Source organism: Gymnoscopelus braueri (genome assembly GCF_963280865.1).
Source record: "Gymnoscopelus braueri genome assembly, chromosome: 14".
Classification (NCBI taxonomy): Eukaryota; Metazoa; Chordata; class Actinopteri; order Myctophiformes; family Myctophidae; genus Gymnoscopelus; species Gymnoscopelus braueri.
This window is the reverse complement of record NC_137619.1, coordinates 31871876-31886298: the sequence shown is the minus strand read 5'-3', so window position 1 is coordinate 31886298 and position 14423 is coordinate 31871876.

Genomic DNA, 14423 nt, shown 5'->3' with positions numbered 1-14423 from the left:
CCAAACTGGGCCTTTTTAGACTCAACACAGTCAATATGAAAGGATAAAAGCTTTTTATCTGAATGCATCACCTATTAGGTGGCACAATAAAGTCATATTCGAGAGAAGACCCACCTCGCCGTATTTCTTTATCATAGCAAATTAAACGGCAGTCCCCCGCGGTGTGCTCTGGCAGGATACTTGACACTGTCACTCCAGCTGGACAAAGACACATGCTGGGATCTGTGATTACCCTGGAAGCCCCACAGCCCCAGCCCCCCCCCCCCTCCCCCCCTCCCCAGTCACCACCACCACCACCACCAAAATGATGGAGAACCGAACAGAACAAAAAACAAAGAGGGGACGGAGGAGAAGATGAGACACAACGAGAAGAAGAGGATGAAGTAGGGAACTGCAGGGGGAGAGTAAGATATACAGTAAGGAAGAAGAACCTGTGTTAGGAAGACAATATAAAATACTTAATTTATCTTTGCTACCATTATGTCCAACATCGTTTAATTGGAAAGAAATAGAAAAAAAGAAAAACCCGATCTTAATAGTTGTACGGAGTTGTACCCCCACACTGAACAAAACTCAGGCTGCCTCCAGGGATGCGGGGGGGGGGGGGGGCAGTGGTGGTTAGGGGAGGGGGAGGGGGTTGGGACGGTGTCAGGGTCATATTTCACCGGCAGCCTGAGTTGCCCCAGCAATATGATGGCGGGTGACAAATAACCTGCCGCATGATTGAAATCTGACAAAATAACACTGTGTTTTATAATAACGTCCCCCAGCAGAAATATGGCGGCTGCAAACTAAACAGTGCTTCATCAACCCCCACGCCCCCCCCCCCACTTCATCCCGAAACCGCCCCAGTGCCAGTCCCAGTGGTTCCCCATTAACGCGGCAGATCATTGTGTTTTTCCCCCCCACCCCCACCACACCCCCACCACACCTCCACACCACATCCCAGCTGACCGGCCGAAAGTGACAGGCCTGGCTTGCCGCCGTGACATTGAAAAATATTTGCGCTGACAAGGCCACAAATCACGCGGCGACAAGTTTTAAAACTCAATATTCACTCAACGTGCATCTGCTATATTCTCGTTAAAAGTGTAATATGGTAGTCCCTCTCGCCGGCGCGTTCTTTTATTATTACCGTATTGACAGCAACTATAATAAAGTTGTGCTGTTTTGACGCCACGGTGGGGAAGCGTCGGGGACGGAGAGAGAGATTGAAGGGAGAGGGGTGGTGGTGGATTGGGGTGGGGTGGGGTGGGGGGAGAGAATAGACGAGATGGTTGAATGCTCACACTGTACTGTAACAAAAGTGCTCCATTTTCATGACAGAGCTCCATCTGACATGTTTAGTCTGATGGTCTACCTGCAGGCTTCCTTAATATGACCCCGAAAACCCACATAATATCCCCAAACCCAGTATAATCAGCAGCGTATCACACGCGCAACACCTTGCCTACCCCAAGCGTCTTATACACTATTTAACCTCATTTTGAACCTCGTCATGCACAGCTCATTGCAGTAAAAACGTAAAAAAAAAACTTTATTCTGCTCCAGACCTCCATGCTCCATGCTCTACCGTACTAGTGTCATCGGAGCCAAAGATTATCCTAATATCCCCTCGGTTTTAAGCCTTGTCGACCATGTAGGCCCCTAATGTGTGCACAGTGCGCACCAGTAAGTGTGCTTTAGGCTCATTGTTAACATAAGGCCAAATCTGTAATATAGCACGGACAATTAAGTGCACAATTTTTGTATAAATGCAAAATCCCTCACTGTGAATTATTTAATTCGCTCTCTACAGTTCATTTAATAGAGCCCTTTTGGCGGGCGGTTTGAGTCACAGAAAACTAATTTCATTCTGCTCCTTGATTTAATTAGATTTTATGATGTATGGTATTGCTAATTCGGTGGCTCACCATGCTTTGTCGGCGCCTGTCCCTTGCACTGGCGGCGAGCTGTCAGGGTCCCATTTTTAACGGTATTGAAAAATTCAAGCTTTATTATTGCCCCCTCACTCATTTTCTCCCATCAGGGAGAAAGTAATGAGCTTTTACTCCTCTCCTCTTTTACTCTCCTCTCTCCTCTCTTCAACACGCTTTTTTGTTCTTCCTTTCTTTCGTTCTTTTCTCTTTGTGGCTCTCTTTTTCTCCGTCCCTTCCCCCCTTTGAAAACAACGACAGAGGATAAAGAGCAGGAGAAAGAACTGTAAGAGCGGGGAGGCAGAGAGTAGAAATGATGGAACCAATGAGTGCAATACAAGTGGGGAACAGAGAATGAAATGAACAAATAAGGCAGCAAGGGAGAAGGGTGGGGGGGGTGATAGAGTAAGAGTGGAAAAAAAAAACAAATAAATGTGCCGGGGAGGAGTGGAACGGCGGCAGCATAGCTGCTGATAGCTAATGTGAGTCTCACACAGAGAGCCGTTAGAAAGAGAGAGAAAGTAAAAAACAAAAAGAAGAGAGAAAGCACAAGAGAGAACGAGGGAAGCAAAAGGGATGAGAAAGTGAAAGAGGGAGAGCTCAGGGAAGAGAGAGAGGTAGTGTGTGTGTGTGTGTGTGTGTGTGTGTGTGTGTGTGCGTGTGCGTGTGGGGAAGGGGGGGTGGAGATTGTACCATACGCTTACAGCGCTGCAGGCTCGCCACTCCAGCATTAGCTCCCTGATTCATGAGTTAAGTTTCCCCAACTGCCAGTGGCTATTAGCTTTCAGTTCCTTTGGCTGTCATTTAGACTCCAACGAGTCTTTTGGTTAATGCACTGTTTTAATGAGAGTGCACCGCACGCTAATATATTTGACTGTATGAAAGGTCACAACAGGCAGCTAAACAGATCTGGGGAGGTGGCACGCGGTGCACTGGCAGCGTTGTCAGGATGCAAGACAGGCAAAGGGGGGCAAAGGGGGGAAAACTATAGGGGAGGAGCGGGAGGAAGGAGAGAGAAGAGGGGTTTGAGCGTTAACCCATCAGCCAGCCCACTATGGCCTCTCTATATTCCATGCATCATCTTTCTCTCTCTTTCTGCTTCTCTTCATCTCCCTGTCTCTCTCTCCTTGTCTGTCTGTCTGTGTCTCTCTCTCCCCCCAACCATTTAGCTAATGTGTAATGGGCCCCTGGAACTGATGGGCTGCCACTCACCTTAACAGGTACGCCCCATCCATCACCAAACTTAAGAGAGAGAGAGAGAACGAGAGAGAGAGAGAGAGAGAGAGAGAGAGAGAGAGAGAAAGAGAGAATGAGAGAATGAGAGAATGAGCGATCGAAAGAGAGCTTGAGATAAACAGAGACAGACAGACAGGGACATAATACTTGTAAAGCAAGTGAGAGAAGGAAAGAGAGCGGGAGATGGGGAGAGGCAGGCGGTGCAGAAGGGTGCAGATATCTAGGAGGAGGAGGAACGTGTTTCATTACCCATATAATCACCGGTCTGATTGCCACACAAGCAATGTAGGTCCATCTCACAGCAGCCTCTGAGAATTTATGGTCGTCTGACTTTGAGATCCCAGCCAACCCACTGAAACACCCATTCCTCCCAATCCAGATATGGGAGCCAGCTGGGGACCAGCGAGGAAGCCGCATGCATTCCTGGTTCCAGAACTATGGAGCACGGTTGCATAAAAGTTTACAGAGAATAGACTTTCACAGCACGGTTGCATCTGATTCCTTGTTTAGATGCGTTTGTTCGAATTTTCTCACACACATTTGATAGTCTGTGTCTTGGAACTGGATTTGTACTGTAAATACAACCTTTGTCAACAGTTAGTCGTCTTCGTGGACAACCAACTCCTAAATCGTGGGCTGTCAGCGTCTGCTTTCACATACACAACCCCCCCACCCCGGCCCACTGCCGCAAGAGAGTTCTGACCGCGGGGAAATGACGGTATTATCCAACATTATGACAGCCCTACATAAACAATAGTGCCCTCCGCCCTCCTTTCTCCTCTCTCTTTGTCAACACGACTCGACCAACCATTCCGTCATGGGAGACCCGTAAGGGCCCCCTGTCTCAGCAGACTCACAGCAGTGCCCCGCGTGTCTGGGTTTGGGCCCCAAACCCCGATAATCTAACAGTAATCCATTCAAAACTAATCAAACATTTACAAAGGTGCCATGGTGAGGAGAGGGCTCTATTCATCAGCGCCCTCCATCACTGGTACCTCAGCCAGCCTCGTTGCGCTAGCGGCGTCTCAATCTACCTATGCAAATGAGACAGTGGCACACTCGATGTGAGCGTAGGGGTGGAGTGGAGAGGGTTGGGGGATCGGGGGATTGGGGGATTGGGGGGGCTGACAAACAGACTTGTGTACAGAAATTATAAACAAATATTCATCCGTTATGCCGTGTGGCGAAGGGGCGGAGCTGGCACACGCCGGATGGGAAGTGCCTGACGGCAAGGCTGAACCCAAAAGCGCCCTCCTATTCCCGGCCCAGCCCGATTACTCACCGGGAGGTTGGGGTGTGTGGGTGTGTGGGGGTGTGGGGGTGGCGAGTGACAGCGTTGTCAAGGTGAATTAGCAGCATATGTCAAGCTTTTGTTATAAATCCTGGCCCTACTGTAACCCCCGTCCCCTGCCCCCACATACAATGTATGTACACGGCTGATGATATATCAACACTGCTCGCCGATTAATAATTCAATACGGGTGATTCCACGTGGGGAGTGGTGGGGCCGGTGGCAGGTGGGATATGGGACAGGCCTTGCGGTTGTGGGGTTGAGGGTATTTTCTTTTCTTTTTTTCTTTTTTTTTTGGGGTGAGGGGAGGGAGGGAGGGGTGAGAAGTGGCTTCCTTTCACTGTAATCCGCTCCCAGTGCCTGTAGGCCCTGGACCCTTTTTTCCTCGCCATTACCCAAACCATTTGTTTATTGTGCAGTAATTACAAACCTTAGAGCCTAAAGGCAGGCAGGCGAGCGCAGCAGACGCCGTAATGATGGCGACATTCATAACAGCACATGATAACTGCGGCGGAGTCGAACAATGAGTTTATGTCACAAGATATCAATACAGGGCCTGAGAGCAAAACACCTGGTGGTTATTATTTCAAGGTGATGGTGAGGAGTCTTGGTGGAGACTGGAAGTATGCACTTGTTTCAACAAGAGACTAGTATTGATCTGTAGAACACAGTATTCCTTTCTTTTTTCTTTTCTTTTTTGCAGCGCTTAAGTCAGGTAATATTGTGCATTTTATTTAGCAATTTCATGCATGTTTGCTCCATGAGGTTAAAAACCACAAGCTCTCCTGAAATAAAAAAGAAAATCCTCTCATTTTCATCACTCCAGAAGCCATCTAATGCTCCCCGTGTAAGACTGGCAATCCCTATTACCGCTGGATAAAGTGTACCCTTTTTTATTTGAAATGAAAATGTCAGTAATTTCTCTGAGATTGATGACTCCTTACATGCGGGCCCAATAAATGAAAAATTGATGAGGCTCAGTTCTCTCTTTTAATATTTAAGGCAATATTAAAGTCCCTCTTACATCTCATGGAAATAGTTTTATTTAAAAGGAATAAGACCATTGGGCATTGTTTACTGAACACCTCATGCATGTTTTATGCACGCCGGTGGCTCTTGGAAGCATTCAAAGACCCTTGAAATCGTTACTGTTTCGCGGTGAGTATAAAACGACTTAAGAGGGAGTCGAACAGCATTGCCAATGTTGTGTAGTTGCTCCTGTTTTGTTGGGTGCGGGGTGGTTACCCCTCATGAGGCGTCTGGCCGCGGACAGCGGAGCCGAAATCAGAGGGGGTGGGAGGAGTGGCGCACAATAAATGGCAGAGATTTTATTTCTTTCTATTGGGTCGTAATGTGTGCTCGGCGAGGAAATTGATGTTTAACGCGGCCGGGGCTAGACGAGCGGGATGAACTGCCATTTAAAACAAAGGCCTGTGGGTAGAGAGCAAAGGCGGAGGAAGGAGGGAGGATGCTAGAAGTAGGACATGGAGAGGAAGCCGCTTGAATTGTTCTGCAGGTTTAAGACAAGCCAGAGGCGAGGAGAGTCCCATGCAGAAGCAGAAGATGACACCTCGGCATTACCGGCCATATTGTCTCGGTTTAAATAGTTCTTTAAAGGGATTGAAATGAGGAAGCTTAACCATGTAAGACACACAATGGACCCAATCGACCAAAGGGGCTCCGTACCACAGAACAAAGCCTGTCCTCTCATGATTGTATATGTGATGTGCTTTTCAGACTGTATGCATAGAAAAGCGTAATAATCCTGAATAAAGCTTTCGCCTCCAGTTAAATTACTGACCTCGAAATATTTCAAAGGCCAATGGTGGGAACCTCGAGGAGACAAAGCACTATGTATCTTATGGCATATTTATGATGCCACTGCATTCATCTGGCTTTGTTTATGTTTCCGCGGCTGACATTTAGGTGTGGAGATTAATTGATAATTGATGTATCATTGTTTCCATCATCAAATTAATATTGCGCAAGTGTGGGCAAACACATACCCGCACGCACGCGCACACACACACACACACACACACACACACACACACACACACACACACACACACACACACACACACACACACACACACACACACACACACACACACACACACACACACACACACACACACACACACACACACACACACACACACACACACACACACACACACGCACACACACACGCTAATGCAGGAATAGGCCTCTGCACCACACTTATAAAATCTCCTATACAAGCAGGCCTCAGCAGCGCAGACAGCAGCTCTAAGTTGAGGAGCCTATTACGTTGTAGTGGTGGTTAACAGGGACATTCGAACTGAGAACCAAGATACTCCAGCTCCCATTTGGACAAATTAAATCAAGTCCCATGATGCTCAATGTATCTGTTGCCTGGGTTACACATCCCAGCACACCAGACCCCTTGATGGAGGATGGAATGAAGCCTTTTATATCAGAAGCTTTGACAACAGGGGGGGGGGGGGGGGGGGAGACTTCTAGCTGCCAAGCGTTATCAAAGGCACTGGTTTCATTGCCTCGCCATATTTTTTGATTGATCTAAATTACACGTCAGTGAGTGCAGGGGGTAACATGATCTATGAAGAGATAGCGACTACTTGTACATTATTAAACTCTCCGCGCGGTCGCTCTGCTTTTTGGATTGCTGTAATTATGAGTGCTGGACGTACAACAAGTGGCCCAAACACAGCTGTTAGCCTGCCTGCATTAGCCGCGCGCTGGCTGCTATTAATTGTTTCTGAGCAGAAGCTGCATTTGGCAGAGGTTGGTATTAAGAGGGTCGTTGCAGACTTCTCTTTGCTGGCCTGTATATCCGATAAAAGCCTAACGGATAGACATGCTTCTCCCCATGCAGGCTGACGCTCAGGTCGACCCCCATCTCCCTATAGGAGGTGAGAGAAGGCACAGTTTTGTGTCATTGTCATGTAGTTTTGCTTTCTTTGACTCACAAACATTTCGCCGAAGTGATAGCATGGAGGGGTATAGGGGGTGGGCACACAGGATGTTGCGCCGTTCAACTGATATTCCCCGTCACGTCTCATGTCTCTAATTTCGCGTGAAGGAAGATTCATCAGTCACCGCTGCTTTATATCTTTTAAAGGCAGAATTCCAGTAAATCTTCCTGGCTTTAACAGTAACTGCCCCTGGCCTTCTGACACCCCATATATCCCATCCTGTATGGAAGAGGAGAGGCACACAGAGAGAGAGAGAGAGAGAGAGAGAGAGTAACGACAGAAGAGAGTGCCTGGGTGGGTGAGCTGAGGGACCTCTGTGGGACTGGCGAGGGTCATGTGACTCACAGAGTCCGACACTGTGGCACCAGCCAGGGTTTGTGGCCAAGCACTGCTGTTGTGGTGACAGAGACGGTAAACAGGGCATATCGGTTGTACCGCAGCGCCTATCTTTACCTCTCTGTGCAGCGTTCAGCATCGTGTCCAAAGGATGTGAGGATATGCAGGAGGCTGTTGAAGGAATTTTCTGTAAACAGTATACAATATAGAGCCCGAGTTATACTCGCGTCGCCGAAAATAGCCGATCTACAAACTGACAATGCCGCGCAGTCCAGAACGATCTGCTATTTTCAGTCCGCAGCTATGTATGAATCAGTAAAGGAGTAGTTCACCCCAAAAATTACTTATTTTCTATCAATTACACACCCCATGAAGCCTTGAATTCATGGAGATTTCTTTGTTTTTGTCGCATTCCTAAGCCAATAATTTGATGACGGGCGGAAAGATGCTAATGTCTCCGGTAGGAGACTCAAAGATGGAGACTCAGCCGGTCATCAAATTATTGGCTTAGGAATGCGACAAAAACAAAAAAATCTCTGTGAATTCAATGCTTCATGGGGTGTGTAACTGATAGAAAATACGATTTTTTTGGGTGAACTACTCCTTTAACGCCCGATGTATGAGAAGGGTATTCGAAGACAGCACAACAAAATTGACATGTTACAATCAGAGTTGGGACGATTACATTAAAAATGTAGCCAGTTACTGTACAGATTACTCATTTGCTGCATTTACTTTCTATTGATTATGGTGTAATCCAAAGCTCAGAAAGTAATCAGATTACATTAGTAATTATGTTACTGATCACAATTACAGTACATGCAGATAATTAGCAATATCTTACCAATTACATTTAGAATGTAACCTTCCCAACCCTGGTTACAATTGCAGTGCTCTGATGGTTTGACATCATGGATTATCATCAGTTATCACAGATCAATATTAGAATCATGATCATTGTCATTCTATGAGTTACACTACTAGAGAATTCAATGACCCATTTGAGTCTGCATACAGTACATGTAAACAGCCACGTTTGCTTTGTTGAAGCAAATTAAACAGATTCCCCATGATGCATTTGTCTTTGTTTACATGACGACACAACCACCCAGGTCCTCCACTTGCCATCCTTATTTCCTAGGTTTTACCTTTTATGAGGACTGTTTGGGAGGCGAACAGCTGTAGATGCAGACATCGAATACGAATTCATACAAGGCAGACATAATATCAGGCAATATGGAGGCGGACGGAGAGGCTATTGAAATGCTAATCGACTGCTGGGGCCGCGGCAGCAGGGAAAAGAAATTGGCCAGGATGACAATGCAAGTAAACCACTCCAGTTTGTCAAGAAGGCCATGCTTTGTCACAGAAACTGGGAATGGATTTCAATACAAGTGCCGCTAACGCACTAAAAAAGAATGATAATGATCAAAAAAGGGGGAGGAAAACGAGAAATAAAATAGTGGCATGCTGCACGACTCTGGTGTTAAGATTGAGAAAAGCCTGTAAAGTTGGCATTTTTTAGTTTACTACTGTGTGTTTTCCGAGGGGCCCTCTTATGTCTGCTGGTTTATGGTGGACCATGAATGTGAGGGATGTTTGGCAGAGACAGAGCGTGTGTGCGTGTGCGTGTGTGCGTGTGTATGTGTGTGTGTGTGTGTGTGTGTGTGTGTGTGTGCGCGCACGCATGCAAGCGTACATGCGTGTAAGAGTGGGAGAACAAAAGAGAGAGAGGAACTGAAACTATGTATGTGTGTGTGTGTGTGTGTGTGTGTGTGTGTGTGTGTGTGTGTGTGTGTGTGTGTGTGTGTGTGTGTGTGTGTGTGTGTGTGTGTGTGTGTGTGTGTGTGTGTGCGAGCAACAGGGGCGAATAGGGAGAAAATATATAGTTGCATATGCAAAGCACCTTTGCATGTTCATGTATACGTGTGCACGGGCATGTACGAATGTGCACTCACTCGCTCTCTGCACTGACGTGCGTGCGTCTTTCTCTACAAAGTGTTTGTGTGACGTATGTGTGTGCGTGTGTGCGTGTGTGTGTGTGCGTCCTGTGTGTGTTTGCTGGTGAGGTTGGCACGCTCCACCAGGACTGCAAGGCCTCGCCGACCGGACCCTCAGCCATAATAAATTACCTACAAGTGCCGCAGAACAATAACACACACAAAAAATGCGAGTCATCCATTCTGCCACCATTTACAAGAAATCAATATCAATACTTAATGCAATACGGGTGAAAAATGAGCAGAGATACAGGGGCATAATACAAGCTCAAATGAAAGACCTTGGAGTGCCGTTACCCCAGGGATTGCACCGGGTTGGGGTGATTGGGGTGTGTGGGGTGATTGGGGGGGGGAGTGTGAAGAAATATAAGAACTATTAGAGAGATGTATTGTACCTTTTGATTTTATTTTATATTTTAAAGGTAGGGTAAGTGATTTTCTTTGGTTATAAGTGTCAAATAGCTCTATATTCTGATAGTACTATAGAGTGTTTATTCAGCAACAGGAGTCTCCATGTCTCTCCAGCTCTTCTAGTAAACGGAAAATGCATTTGCAGGTCAGGATACCAATGTTATCCAATTAGAATAGAGAACTCAGACAGGATACAGATTAAACAAGTGAAATTGGAAGCGATGACACAAAGAAATGAGCAGACATAATGGGAACTGGAACACTATAAAAGTGAAGCTGATAAATGGGTACTCTCTCCTGATCGGCTGAAGTTTTGTCACCTACCTGAAAATGTTTTTTTTCTGTTGATTAAAGAGCTGGAGAGACAGGGAGACCCCTGTTACTGAATAAACACAATGATTACTATCAGAATATAATGCTTTAACCTTTGAACAACAACAAAAACGTTTTGTTTTAACAAAAACATATCACTTACCCTACCTTTAACTTTCTTAATAATCTCCATTCTTTGCTTTTGGGGTTTAACCACTAATCAATGGGTCTGCTTGGCTAGCCAATGGTTCAGGACTTAAGCCTGACACCATTGTACGGCAAAAATAGCTAATCTACAAGCTCACAACACGCTGCAATGTGATGTGTTGTGAGCTTGAAGATCTGCTATTTTCGCAGCGCAACACAAGTGTACGACATGCACAAATTTAACATATAGACCTCGGCTATTTGTGAGAATTTTCGCCAAAGACCTGTCCAAAGAGCTGAACATTTTGAGCTTAGGGTAAAAAAGAAAACAGCTGTTGAATGTGTGTTGATAGTGTATTTACTCATTGTCTGAGTAAGTGGACATTTCCTTAGCTAGTGGTCTTTTCACTATGCCATGAATGGATCATCTTTTAAGATAAATGTGATCTATTTTTAGTCCTCAGGGCATGCACCATGATGTCATCACAGCCCTTAAAGGACAAGACCACTTTGGTAGAGGTTTGGTTTGTGTAGTTACCTTGCCATGATGTAACTCCAAAGGTGGACAAGAAATGAAAAATTATTGCTCCATTAATTAGAAATTGATAATTAAAAATATGCTCCCCATTGACTTACATTGTGCACTGAAACAGCTCTCAAAGTCACTCTTTTAGCCCATAAACGAACACAAACTAAGCTGATTCAGACAATATAGAACATCACGAAACCCAGTACTGTTTATTCTTTTTATAAAAATGTCAACTTCCTGATGATTTTACTATTTGAAGATCCGGATCCGGATCCGCCGATCCAGTCCAGGTTTTCTTTCTAATAAAAATAGCTAAATCAACAGTAAGTTAACATTTTTATTAAAAAAAAACTGTACTGGGTTTGGTGATGTTCTATATTGTCTGAATCGACTTTGTTTACATTTGTTTACATGCTAAAAGAGCGACTTTGAGAGCTGTTTACTGTACAATGTAAGTCAATGGGGAACATATTTTGAATTATCAATTTCTAATCAATGCAGCAATTATTTTTTATTTCTTGACCACCATTGGAGTTACGTCATGGCGAGGTAACTACACAACCCAAACCTCTACCAAAGTGGTCTTGCCCTTTAACGTCCCGTTTCATTGAAGTATTCTGTGAAATATCTCTGATCTTTGTGCTGTGCTGTAAGCCTTGCCTTTATTTATGTTTCACGGAAGAGTGACAGAGACAGCAGAGCTTCTGAAGAAACATTGTGTGTGTAAAAATAAATACTTAATGGCTGCAAACCATGGGGCAGTTACTAAGTCGTTACGCGTTTATTTCTAAGGACATATTGTAATACCAACATACGGATCGGAACATTAAATGTCTGTCACAAGAGTGACAGTTGTATTTGATGGTCAGATGGTACTTTTACTACCAGGTGCATCATAACCCTCAATTGGACCTATGAACCTCTCTGAAAGGTAACAGGATAGGTGGGCACTGGGGACATCTGGGCACCTCGATGTAAAATTGGCCAAAATGTAAAACATTTTAATATTTGGAAAATGTTTTTAAGTATAGTAAAGTATACACGATTAGAACACGCTTAAACATTTGACAATTAAAGTCTGAAATTTCTACAAAACCTGTATATCCAGTCATTTTGTGGCATAGGATAAAGGATAACATTAAATATTGTTTTAACATTTTGGACAAAATAGGCAGTTTTACATCGAGGTGCCCAGATGTCCCTATAGTGCCCTATCCTGTATCCCTCTGAAACACCATTTAAAAAGGTGCTTTTTGCTGGACTCACCCATGTGTTGTAGTTTCAACTACTCTGCTTCCCTGGAGGACCAGCAAGCTGTTGAGACAAAGTAAAACATATATTTTTGTTATTCAGTTAACTTAACTCCGACATAAAAATGTATATTAACCCTGAGTTTTACTGTGCAGAGGCCCTATATCGTTGATTGACAAATGCATGCTTTGCTTTGAAGCTCAGCTTTTCACAGTTGCGTTCTAGAGAAATAACGCACCACAGCTATTCGAATATAAGACTGACACCAGGATACTTTAACTCTTCAGTTTCTTAAGTTAGTTTTAAATGTGGTTGGTGTTGCATTGTGCTGTTGTTTACCTTGGCTTCCTGAGTGTGGTTCCCTCCCAGCTGTCTCTCACCAGTAGATGGCACTGTAGCCAAGTTGTGAGGCCAGGCCAGCACTTCCACCTGCCAGTTTCTGCTGCCAAACAGAAAAAGTGCAAATGTATTTGTTTCACCCCGCTCTCTCTCTGCAGGCTTCGGCTGTTGTGCTCAAAGGACAGATGCAGTGTGCGACACACAGAGAGAATATCAATAACCAATATGCTCGCAGGCCAGTGGCTGATGGTTCCAACTCCACTGAGCACACGGCGGCAATTCCCCCTTTTAAGTCCAACCTTATTCAAATTACACTCTCATTGCGCCGAAAACACAAACGATCCTGGCTTGGATGATAAGCAACAAAAAAAAATAGAGCATTTTTGTTGTCTTTCCCTTTGTGTTCCAGTTACTCAGGTTACGGGGCATCAAAAGCACGGCGTATATTCTTTACCATTACGTCTGCCTAGGTCTGAATTATCAAAAGGCAAATAACACCAATTAGTCTTTGGAGGATAGAGTATTTTTGTATTGTTGAGGGGTTGGTGTCGTGTTCTGAGGGGAACTATTGTCACTCCTTGAGCTTGAGTCCTTTAGAGAGTGGATAAGTGTTTATTGAACTCAATAGCACCGGCACAAAGGGACCTGATATTCTTACGCATTTTGCAGCATACTTTGTATCATAATTTCAGTATAAGCTGCCTCAATCGGTGTTGTGCGAGGAATTTTGGCAGCCGTTCAACGTGGCTCTTTGAACCTCAGCCGGCACAGTTGTATTGTGGGATACACCTGGACACTCTTAAAGGCCAATATTACCAGAACAATGATGTTGACTTTGAGGGGTATTTTGGATTTCACAAGTGCAAGTATGGAAGTGGTGCAGCGGGCTTGGGAGAGTTGAGTTGAGTGGAGCCGGGTGAACAGGCATTGAAAGGCTTTGCGGTTTGACATGACATGTGAGGTCTGTTGTCCATTGTTGTTGTGCAGATTGAGCTGCAGGCTAACAACAAGAGAGACACTGCTTGGGTTTCTGGCGATGTTTGGCAGATCAACGGGTGCTTGAATTTATTGATTGTTTTTCACACCTAAAAGATTGATTATTTTCTGCTGCCTTAGCCACCTTGCTGGTGGCAGTAACATGATATAATTTAAGCAATTTAAGCATTTCAAATAGCGACTCTTTGAGTAAAACAGACCAATGTCATTTAATATAGAATATTCCGCTCACAACCTATCCTTTAAAGTGTAAAAGATACGTTGTGAGCTTTAACATTTTAAAAGGTTTAGACTCATTCTCAACAGGACACGTTTGAGATAGAGAGGTGGAATCAAACATCTCTATCTGTCTTTTCCCAGACAGATGAGTAAGTGATATGGTGGAAAGAAAGAGTGTGACAAAGTTCACTCCCTTGTCCCTTGATGCCCTCTGGGTATATGAGCTCATAACTGTGCAGTATGGAATCCAAGAGTAGTATTGGGTTAACACCAGGCAGGGTGGGCCTCAGTACATGTTCATCTCAACCCGCACAGATTAGTCTCACCACAGTGTCTGTGTCTCACACAGTAGCCTAACACATGGCAGTCTGTCAGTGTAGCATGTCTGATTGGCTGTAATGCCATTAGACATCAGCGTTCAAAATCTACTACAGTTTATGTCTGTAACGTATAGGATTAAAA